The sequence below is a fragment of the Vombatus ursinus genome, unplaced genomic scaffold, assembly GCF_900497805.2.
Source record: "Vombatus ursinus unplaced genomic scaffold, bare-nosed wombat genome assembly UNPS02014798.1, whole genome shotgun sequence".
Lineage (NCBI taxonomy): Eukaryota > Metazoa > Chordata > Mammalia > Diprotodontia > Vombatidae > Vombatus > Vombatus ursinus.
Window position 1 is genome coordinate 32,237,935 of NW_020954576.1, and position 11,282 is coordinate 32,249,216.

The window sequence follows — 11,282 nt, forward strand, 5'->3', positions numbered from 1 at the left end:
AGCATGAGTAAAGTAACACTATGTAGTACCCCTTAGACCTAGAGGGCAGCAACTTCCCTAAATCTGAGCATGAAACCTAGGAAATGTAAGTGTAAGGTGCTCCAAAGCCCTGAGGCTAGCCATATATGCAAAATAAAAGCAAGAATTTGGATCAAAAGATTGAGGTGAAGGATAATTCTTCTACCTCCCATAAGGCAGTCCCACTTAAGCAAATTGCTTTATTCTCCTCTCTTTCATTCCCATAGGAGACCAAAGTTATCTTGGAAATTTAAAGCATTAAATCAAAGCATTGTCTGGGACCAAAATGAAGACTTAACTCTACCAGATTGATGACATTAAAAAGATTTTTTTTTGGTTCTTTTAAACTAGAAATACCATGCTTGGCTTAGCCCCAAGCTAGGGGCAGGAGTTCATAACTAAAACTGTCCATCCTTATCATGGCAAGGCTTTCTAGCCACTGACCCTTAGGAGACAGAAGCTGATATTACTAGCAAAGATGAACTCCAAAAGCTGTAAACAGGGAGAAACCTGTTGCCTAGTGGAACAATATCTAGCAGTGACTTCATACCCTATGAAGACTATACACCTGGTAGAAACCACACACCTCACTGGATACCAGGAAGGAACAAGTGCAGCAGGATGATATTACCAGAAGACATCAGTGGCCCCATGTCATCACAGACATGAATTGTTTCTCAAGAATATACCCTTGCCACATGAGTTCCCAGCATGTATGCCTCTTTACATATGACCATATGTGTTCATTTAATGCGTGTCTTTCCATGAATGTTCCCTAGATGTGCCCACTCTTCTCAATGATGGTATGTGTATTTATGGGAGATGTGGCCAAGGCTTATAGGAGAAATGTTTGATTGCTACTTTTAGTATATTTCATAAAAATACTTGTACTTTTGTTTTAAACTTATTATCTTTTGGCTGACTAACAAAGACGTGTATCAAGTAAAAGACAATGTTTATTCCATCCCACATAAAAGGTAAAATACATAAAAGGACTCACAATAACTCATAGATGATGGATGTAATTCTGCTCCCTCTCTAGTGAGGTCTATATTCCATAGGGATCCAGGAAATCCACCAGACATTTGGACTCCCTTGAATTTGGTTTGGACTCCCCTTGAATCCTTTACAATGTTCTGTTTCTGACTCTCAATTGCAGGCCTTAGCTGTCTTCTCATCCTGTAACTTCCCTCAGCATCTGGGTCCTTCTCACATAGCATGTTTGAACAGAGTCTTGGGCCTGGATTCAGAAAGACCTGAGTTCAAATCCAGTCCTAGACACTTATTAGATGTGTGATTCCAGACAAGTCACTTAACTTTGCTTCAGTTTTTTCACCTGAAAAATGAGGAAAATAAAAGCACCTGCCTCCTAGGGTTGTTGTGAGGATAAAATTAAATATTTGCAAAGCACTTTGCAAACCTTAAAGGATGCTATAAAGGTTATTATTACCTCAGAAATTACATTCATCTCCCAGACATAATTCTACAAAGTGACACTGTTCTCTTCCCATGCTAGTCCCACACGAATCCTCCTCACGTGTTAGCTTGTCTTTTGGTTGTTTTTGTTTTTTTCTTTCTTGAACTGAAATTGAAGCAGGGTCTCACACATAAAATACTCAATAAATATTTGATGATGGAAAGTAGATGAATATCTAAATGTTGTGCAGGTAAAGAATTACAACATTTGTAAATGAGTCTGAAGTAAATGCAACTAGAGTTCTTCCCTCTCTCCACATTGTAGTACCCTAGAGAAACTTTTCCAGATTCATGAAACTCTGTGGGACTGTATTCATTCATGCATAACATGAATGGGTTTGTGAATCCCCACCTATGTGTTTACTTTTACTAGTCAGCCAGATGACACAATTAGTTCAAAGCAAGGACATTTAATTAAATATCATAGTAAGAAAAATGCAATAAAACATTTCTTCCATTGAGACTAGGGCATATTTCCCCCCAAATAAATGCTTTTCAGTAGAAAGAATGAGGAGACCTAGGGAAGGACACTGGAAATATATATTTTATATATATATATATATAATATTATATATATTTATATAAAATATATAGTATTTTTATAAAATATATATGTGTGTATGTATTTTATATATATGTACATATAAAATACATACACACATATATATTTTATCTTAAAATGGTAGGGTCATAGATTTAGAGTTTAAAAAGACCTTAGAGGTCTTTTTTCAACTTCCTTACTTTATAGATGAGGAAACTGAAGCCCCTTGCACATAATGTGCGAGGATACATGGAGTTAATGTTAGAAGTGGGATTTGAACCCAGGTCCTCTGATTACCAAGCAAGTGCTCAATTCAATCCAGTGTGTTGAGATCTATTTATCCTGACTCTGTCATCCAGTGTGTCAGGTGTCCTTTCCAACTAGATGTCATTTACAAATTTGATTAACAAACCATTTTTGCCTATATAGCTAAAATCAGGAAGTCATTGTCACTGAGTCTCTGATCAGGACTTACAGAAAAGATATAGAATGTAGGCTGGGCATACACACCTATGGTCAGCACTTAATTATTCCCTATTGGGAATTGTATCTCACTTCCCTAATGAAATTGTAAGCACCCTAAACTTGGATGCCATGTGTTAGATAATACTTCTCTATGTCTCATGGCACTTGGCATGCATGCATTACTGGGCAGACAGAAAGTACCTAATTTATGCTCTCAGATTAAGTGATTGACTAAAAAATACTTACTCTTACTCACCGCATTGTGGGTTCATTATTATATTACATCAGTTTAAAGTGTTCTTCAAAGGATCAGTCAATGTCCTTGATCGTGTGTATATATTATTTATGGGGAGGACTTTTGGCTCATTTAAGCAGTGATGTGTGAAAGTTTATGACTACCAGGATTGTATGAAACAAAAGTTTTCCAAATGTGGGTTATTTTGATGATTTTTTTTGCCCAGGCATCTTTGCCCAGTGTTCTGCCCTGTTGTGCTGTTCAAGGGTGATCTCCCACCTTAGACAATGTGAAGCCTGTAGTTTGGCTCCTTGTTCACCCATAGTATGAGGACCCTACCCTTTGCTTTAATTTTTCAGTTTCTCCAATCTGTCCATTCTGCCATAGGGTAATTCTTGTTAGTGCAGCTGTTTGCAGATGTTTTCAAGATGTGGAGTCCCTAGTGACACCCATTGTTACCTGCACATTATCTGTGCTATGTGTAGGCTTAATTTATTCCCCTGGAAAACTTCTTGCTAATATAACCAAATAGCATAAATCTCTCGACAAATGTCATTAGCTTGGGTTAAGTTTGGGGCTATAAGACTATAGGGACTGTGTTAGATCTACCAGATTGTTCTGTTTACTCTTTGTGCCAACCCAGTAAGCAGTAAGTGCATGAGAATTTCAAAAAGTACAGCATTTCTCAGACTTTTTAGCTAGAATCTTGGCTTCATATATGTGATGTGAAGACCAACCCTAGTCAATGAAGTTTCGTTCACATTCACCCTTGTAGGGAGACTCCTAAATGGGCAGAACATGAGAAAATACAAGGAGACTTCTCCCAGAGTGGAATGCCACCCAAAGGCATCAGGAGGTTACTTCCCAGCAATGTTTTGGCATTCTATTTCAAAATAGCACAGCCCTCAAGGAGCCAAAACTTTTCTCAAGGAGCTCAAAATGTGTCATTGCTCAAATTAGACAAAAGGTGGCAGTACGCATCCACCATTCCCTTCCTTTTTCAGCTCAGAATGCTTTTGCGCTGTTCTGTTCCTTCTATTATCCTGCTCCTAATACAGTGTTACCCTTACACCCCTACTCTGATAAATCACAAGGGTAAAATTAGTTTTTCTCTTTGTGGTGATATTTTAAAAAGAGTGGGTTTTTGATGATGTATGGTGGTGCGCATCCCTCTGGTCGACAATGTGTCAGGTGGATTATTTGGATTTTTAGCAAAGCATAGGCCATGGCCGAGAGGAACCTTACCCTGTGGAATCCTCCTTGATGGAATCCAAGGTTTTAATTCGGCTGTGGGGTTTGCTTCTCTCCATTTCATAAACTGTGAAAACACAGCTGGAGTGGGTTTAAGAACTCAGGAAAAACTGTGCCAGGATTTTCACTGTAGTACTAATTCAAGGATGAGGCATTGCTATGTACTGTTTCATTGTTGTTTGTAAAACAACCTAATAGGATGTGGGTTGTTTCAAATTCACCCAGCTCCTAGATACAGTTGTCTACTTTTAATTTCGAGGTATGTCATAGGTTTGGGTGCCACCAGAACAGCAAAGCCCTGTTGATCTAAGAAGACACACATCAGTAGGAAATGAAGTCAGTAACCTGGGTCAGGAAGAGTGAAGGTAATGTTCTGAGAACTATGTGAGGGGGTAGGGGACTGAACCTATTTCTGAGAGAGAAGACACTTGAATTCAGTTAGTAGTCCTTCCACTACCACCACCACCACCACCACCACCACTATCAACCCAAATAATCTTTTGAGTTCCATTTACATGTGGCACAGCCCTAAGTCCCATCAAATGAGAAAGAATCCTCCCTCTGATGTTTATTACCTATGGGTCTTTTGGGGTCAGTCACTCAATAGATTGAACTATAGAGTCTCTTGTTTGCTTTCCAATTTGAAATCTATTATCCTATGATCCTATTGGTACAGGATGAGTGTCTTGGACCTAACCTAGCCCAGAAACCTTCTTTTTCTCCATTAATGATCCTCTGACAAGAAGAGGATAGCAGGACATAGGTATCAGGGATTTCATGAACTCTCTCAGTATAGGAGCAGTTGAAAATGAAGTATGGTCTCCAACCATACTATAGAAACAATAGTTATCTTCTACAAGAAGTTTAGGCTTTCTCATATTAGTGGTATTAAATTCAAATAAGTATGGTGGGGAAGGAGAGGGGTGCCATATAAGTACCTATGCTGGTCTGGTGATTTAGAAAATTATCTATTAATGATATTTATGTTCTATTGGATTTTTATTTATATTACTAAATATTTCATAATTATGTTTTCATGTGGTTCAAGTATCAGTGACTGTTGACACCTCTGTTCCACATACCATGCAATGGATTGAAAAAGTATAAATGACTAAAGAAATAACTGGTTTTCTAGCCTTGGTGACATCAAACAACTGAATCTATGATGGCAGTTGTGTTGAAGAGATTCTGACTTTCCCATGTAAACAAGGAAACTGAGATCTAAACTGAAAATCACTAATTCTATAGATAAGTAGCAAAAACTGCAATGGTCTGATCTATGTGGCAGACAAAAGCAGACAAGCTACTCCACAGTAGCATTCAACCCTTATTCTCTGTTAACATAACCACTATCCTTGTCCAGGACCTCATCTCCTCTCACCTGGAGAACTGCAATAGCTTCCTAATCGGTTCACTCATATTAGGTCTTTCCTCTTGTCAATCCATCTTCCATACAGTTTTTAAACTGATATTCCCAAAGTTCAGACTTTGACCACATCACTCGCCTCCTCAAGAAGCATCAATGGCTCTCTATTGCCACTAGCATAAAATACAAATGTATATGATTGGCCTTTAAAATCCTTCTCAATCTGACTCTAGTCTATGTTTCCAAGCTGATTATATGTTACTCCCTTTCACAAACTCTATGCTTCTTCCAAAATGGCCTACTTCTTGACATTTTTAAGGGAAACAACACGATTCTTTGGCTTTTTTAGGGGATACCTGGATGCTATTATTTCTTTTGAAAGGTCAAAGTTGAGAACCCCTGTTAAATAGGATCAATTATCAGATATCTGCATTTGAATTATCCATAGCATAAGTGTTCAACTCTTCTGTCCTCACCAGCAAAACTGCCTCAGCATAGCTGAACCAGATAATAATGTTGAACAAGATACATAAAAATGCAGCATAACATAGATAATGTTAATTTGTGGTTTTTATAGTCTATTTCTATTTGAGTTTGAAACCATTGATTTATGGTATATTTTAATTAATAGGCTGGTTTGGCTTCCCTTTGCCACTCAACACACCTGGATGCCTTCCACCCTTGCCACTGTTGTTTCTGTGTTCAGATAATGCAAACTGATTTTCGTAGTATACCAATAGTATACCTCACTTATATACTCATAATATACCTCAATTAACATTTATTGGTCATATATGATGTGCTTTAAAAATGTATTAGTGGAAAAAAAGGATGGCTTTTTCTGACAGGAAAAGATATGCAATTAGTGAACAGCCCATGAGCTCCATTAGTATTCTCCCAATGTCAAGAGAAAGCAAAGGTGACTCCAAGCAGGTTGGAGTTGACTACCCATGGTCAACTGATCAGAGAACATAGACAAGAGCAACACAGGCATGGCATGGGTGGTCATTTAAACTGATGGAAGGGAGATCTCACATGATAAGATCATAAACTGATTTTGTGTACAGTATATGAGATTCATGAGTTGGGAGGTTTAGAGGGTAAAAAAATATAAGATAAGATAAAATCCCTGAATTTGAGGAGCTTTAAAACTAATTGGTTATAAAAGATATTTACACAGAAAAGATTTTACAGTTCCAGATCTTGGTTTCTAAGAAAGGGAGCTTAGAGGCCACTTGGCTCCAGACACTCATTTTTACAAATGTGGAGAAAGAGATGAGGAGAGGGGACATGATATACAGGAGATCACACTTCTAATTAATTAGTGGTACCAGAACCTGGGTCTTCTAATGATCCAGTCCACTGCTCTTCTCCTAACAATGAACAACTCAAAATCATATGCTGTCTTGTATTGCTGGTCAAGAGTCAGATACCAAACTAACCTTAAGTGTCTAGCGTTATTAGTAATAATCTGTTCAAATGAAAAAAAATCACATATGGTGTTGAAATCTAAATCCAAAGAATTTGTTGATTATCCATGTCATAACTTGATTTCTTTTGGTGAAGATAAATCATGGGATGACTCTATTAGTTAGTGTATATACTTTTAACATGATATAACACTTTGATTGAATCCCCCTATAGGTTTTTTAGAAACAAGGACAAAAATATTTACAAGTTGAATTTTCCTTGTTCACAGGCCCATCAAAGGTACTCCGTTAAAAATCCTCCTTTTAAGATTACACATTTCAAGTATGCCATCTTTTATGGTTGTACCCAGATGTAATGCTCTAATTTTATACTCTCAACCCAAATAAACACATGCTATCAACATGCCCACCCTTCTACCCTTAATGATCATTAAGTGTTGTTTCAAACACAAATACAATAATGGGACAGGGGACACCTGTGTCAGCTTTCCTACCCTCCCCTTCTCCTAGCTCCCATCCCCAGATGATGAAAGGATTACCCTCTGTGAAGGTAGAATTCTTTGTTGACACCAGCAGCAACCCTATCGCCAACCCTAAAAGATCAATTTCATGTCAACTTGTTGAGATTGATACAGAGGCCACCTGGGCATCAGCTGTCAGGAAGCGGGAGGCTTTCCCTTCAACATCAGGCAGCTATCAAAATAGCAGAGGGAGAGTCTATCAACCTTAATACTGGTGCACATTAGAGAGCCAAAGAACTCTCTCAGGTCTGGTAATGTTGCCTTTACCATTTGTCAGGTGTGTAATCAACCTGGAGACCAGGAATAATGGAGCCTTTGTAGAATCCTGGATCAACATTCTGAACAATTCAACTACTGTGTGCAGGTTAGAGATCCACACCTCCCTCACCCTCCTCCCTTTCCTTCTCAAGAAAAGGCACGTTAAGTCCTACTGTCTCCCAATACCATTACATCAATAGGTACCTCCACTTTTCTCCAGATGACAGCTTGCTAAGTAATACCATGAGAGCCCCTTTAATAGTTCATGTATAGCAACAGCTGTTGGGGAAAGATTTTTTCCGGATGGCTGGATGGTCATCTTCAATTTCAGTGCCAAAGCCTTAGGGGGTGGGGGAGGGAGGTGTTTCATGAGGGTATTTTTATGTTCAGAGCACTTTATCTCTTGCTTTCCAGTTACTTTAATTTCTAACTTAAAAGATGTGAAAGCTGGGCATAGTTTAAGAAATCCTAGAGGAATGACTTTTCCCCCCAAGGGTCCAAACCACTTTCTTAGTCACAAATATAATTTCACCTTGAAATTGCATGTGTCCCATGTGACCCCTCAATAAAATATATTGAAAGAACAGAAGAGCTCTAATGTTTATATCTGTAGGATCACTTGGACTGGTTTATGGCAGCTAACTTTCCCTATAACACAAAAAGGCTTGGAATGATATCTTAGTCTCTCTATTCTATTCGTCTGATTCTATTTTTCTTTTCTTTCTATTATTTTTCCTGGTTTCCTCACCTCTGTTCTCAACCAACAGACAGATTCTATAATATCCCTAAAAGAACTTCTTTCTTTTGCCCTCATTAGCCCTCAGAGAAAAAATTTCCAGTAAACAGTAAAGATGACCTCTTCAGGCATTTGAGTCAAAGTCCTAACACAGCTTATATTCATGTAAGATTCACTGTTACAAAGTGATTTTGCTTACATTATTGTACTTGGTACTTATAACAATCCTGTGAGGTAGGTGGAATCTGTATTTTTATCCCCATTTTTATAGCTGAGGAAAATGAATCTCAGAATGGTATAATAACATGACTAAGATAACATAGCTGATACATCATGGATCTAGCTATGACACAAATGATTTTCTGCCTTGTAGTTGAATCCTCATTCTTTAAACAATGTTACTATAAAACTCACCACAAACAAAGTTCTCTGAAACACTGAGCTAATGTGACTTCAGTGGGTATCAGAGGGCTGAGTAATTGAATCTGACTTTGGTCTAAGGCACACGTCTAACTTACCAACATAATTTACTTCTGTTTTTCTGTGTTTATGAGAACAGTTTTGTTGAGCCCTCAAGCCATATATAGGGATGAAAAAAATATAATACATTTGAAGATCATCAGGGTACAATCACTTTTTGAGACCTAAATGCTACTGCTTTTTAATTATTTTTTTTTTGGTATGTAATTTGCCTCACCTACTTTCAGACAGATGTTTCTTCACCTTTGGAATTAGGACTAGTTTTATGTGTCTATGCAGGGGAAAGCAGACAAGCACCTATATGAGCACTCATATGATGAAATTTCAAGGGCTTAAGGAAGGACTTCTTGCTTATCCATGATTAAGAATGATGATTGAGGTATAAATACCATGGTAGGGGTTATGATTTGTCCCTTATTCTTGAAGAGGGCCATGACATCAAGGAGATGATAACATGACTTGCAATTGACTTCGGTTTGAGTGAGGGAAGGCTACACAAAGTCACCAGGCTTACTTTATCCTCCAGAGCCATCTGGGTCCAGTGGCCAGATAACGATCAGTACAACTGGAGATGGCCTAGGATGTAGTGGGAGACCTTAGCTGTCTTAAGCTAAGGGTTTTTCAAATTCTCACTTTGAGTGAGGCAACACTCATTCACTGAACAAGCCTCTTTAAAAAGTGAATCAAGGGATGGCCCCTCTAATAAAAAAAATAAAACTGGGAGGAGAAGACCATTAGGTTTGTTGGCCAAAAGAGAAACAGTTACTATTTACATTCACTCTGAGCCAGGTGGGCCCCCAAAAACAGCTCTTGATATCTATCTATTTATCTCTCTCTCTCTCTTATCTATCTACCTACCTGTCTATCTGTCTGTCCATCTATTTTTCTATGCATCTATGTATCTATCTAGCTAGATATCTGTCAGTATCTATATATAATAACTATATATAGATGTACATGTAACTATGTAGATAAATGTAAAACTGTTTTGAAAAGAAATCAATTGAATTTATTGAAATAAATTAGTTTAAATAATAGTCATTTCACTGAATTTAGTTGTAAATGCCTTGAGGGATAGGATTATCATTAAAAACAACAATAACTTTGTATCCTTAAGATTTGGCATAGCTTCTTATAGGGAATAGGTAATAAACATTAGTTGAATTAAATGGAATTGAAAGGCAGTGTAGATACAACCATAGCATTTTTTTAATCAGTACCTTCTATCAGATACCTCCCCAAATCCATAAACCAACTTCAATTATTCACTTTGTTCATAACCATGCAGTTGCCTGTGCATGTAAAGATTTCAACCTTTGTCTAGCAAGATCACTCAGTCTCATTAATTTCCCAAGGCTAGAAGTGGAAAATTGGAAAATGTCCAGGGATGGAAATTTTGCTGGCTCCACCTGTATTAGTGTGTGTAGGCACAATACTAGGCACTAGGTATACAAACACTAGAAGCAAAATAATCCTTGCCCTCAACAAGTTTACATTTTGCTGAGGTTATAGATGGGTGGTGATTTTTAGGTAGCTAGATGATGCAGTAGATAAAGATCTGGGCTTAGAGTTAGGAAGACCTGAGTTCAAATTTGGCATCAAACATTTACTATCCATATAACTCCAGGCAAGTTACTTGTCAGTTTCAACTGTAAAATGTGGATAATAATAGCACTCAGCTCTCAGGATTGCTGTGAGGATAAAATGAGATAATGTTTGTAAAATGCTCAACATACATAGTAGCCACTTAATAAATGCTTATTTCCTCATTTCTAAACACACAGATAATTTTAATTCAAGGTAGTGATAGATGAAAAAATTCTCACTGTTTTCATTTAAAGGACGCTTAAAAATAAACTTCTATCATAGATATATACATGGCATCTTCTTTGGGTTTTACTATACATGGCTACATGGTATAGTGGAAAGAATGTTGAATTTGAAGTCACAGGACCTAAACTTTAATTCTAACTCTGCTACCATATCTGTATGAACCTGGGCAAGTTGTGCTACTTCTCTGAGGAGACATCCTTATCTCTGAAACAAGGAGTTTGCTCTAGGTGGCTTTTAAAGTCCTTTTCCAGCTCTATTAGAAATCTATAAACATTTGGGTGTTACTGAAAAAAAAAAAACAACAGGTCAGATATTCAAATATAGTTACCCAACAACAAACATCTCTGAGGTTGCCATCTGATCCTGGGGATCCCTGGTATAAGACGTTCTGAAACACACTTAAGTGTTCATAAATCATCACGGTGATTATATTAATGTAACAATTGAACAAACTCCTCCTACCCCCAAACCATAGTTTTATGGAAGAACAAGGGCCAAACTTTTTCATCTAGATAATGTTTTTATTTCAGTTTAACCAATGCTAGATGTACCACAGAGATCATCAGATGCTTTCCAGTTCTATTGGGAATTGTTTCTCCCCTTTCAGAAGAGCAATGAGAGAGAGAGAGAGAGAGAGAGAGAGAGAGAGAGAGAGAGAGAGAGAGAGAGAGA